Genomic DNA, 1135 nt, shown 5'->3' on the forward strand with positions numbered 1-1135 from the left:
GTTATTCCAGAGCAGCTTTTCCCGGAGTAAATCCAAATCTGGGAGTTCAGCAGCAGTGGCCGGAAATCCGGGGATCGGGAAAACAACGATGGTACAAAAGATTGTTTATGACTGGGCCATGGGGGAAATATACCAACAATTCCAGTTTGTCTTCAGTTTCAAATTCCGAGATTTGAACACCCTTAATTGTAGAATAAACCTGAGGGAACTAATTCTGGATCAATATCCTTACTTTAGGAATATCCTGAGAGAAGTCTGGAAGAACCCAGAGGGATTACTGTTTATATTTGATGGTTTGGATGAATTCAAACAAAAAATCGATTTTGCGGACAGTCGGAGAGATACAGAACCCAAGCACCAGTGCCCAGATCCCGAGTGGTGGTGTGAAGTGTCTGACATTGTGTACAATTTAATCCAGGGCAAGCTGCTCCCAGGGTGTTCAGTGCTGGTGACCACCCGTCCCACTGCGTTACATTTATTGGAAAAGGCGGATATCAGTGTCTGGGCTGAAATCCTGGGATTTGTTGATGAGGAACGGAAGGAATATTTCAACAAACATTTTGAAGATAAGTCGGTGTCGGAAGCTGTTTTCAATTATGTGAAGGAGAACGAGATCCTGTACACCATGAGCTACAACCCCTCCTACTGCTGGATCCTCGCTCTGGCACTGGGCCCCTTCTTCACAAAAAGAGTCAGGGACCCACTGCAAGTTCCCAAGACTATCACCCAGCTATATTCCTACTATATTTACAACATCCTGAAAAACCACGGCCGTGAGATTGAGAGACCCCGTGATGTGTTACTCAGGGTTGGTCAGATGGCCTTCAGAGGAGTGTCCGAGAACAAGATTGTGTTTACAGATGGAGATTTGATCAAGTACAATCTTCAGCCTTCCCAGTTCCTGTCCGGGTTCCTGATGGAGCTTTTGGAGAGAGAGGATTCTGCCCAGAGCGTGGTGTACACATTCCCACACCTCACCATCCAAGAGTTTGTAGCTGCAGTCGCACAATTCCTGAATCCACATCCTGGGGATATCCTGAAATTCCTCACTGATGTCCACAGCACGACAGATGGGCGATTTGAGGTATTTCTCCGTTTTGTTGCTGGTCTCTCCTCCCCAATGACAGCTCGGGGC

The sequence above is a fragment of the Hemitrygon akajei genome, unplaced genomic scaffold (genome assembly GCF_048418815.1).
Source record: "Hemitrygon akajei unplaced genomic scaffold, sHemAka1.3 Scf000052, whole genome shotgun sequence".
NCBI classification, from domain to species: Eukaryota; Metazoa; Chordata; class Chondrichthyes; order Myliobatiformes; family Dasyatidae; genus Hemitrygon; species Hemitrygon akajei.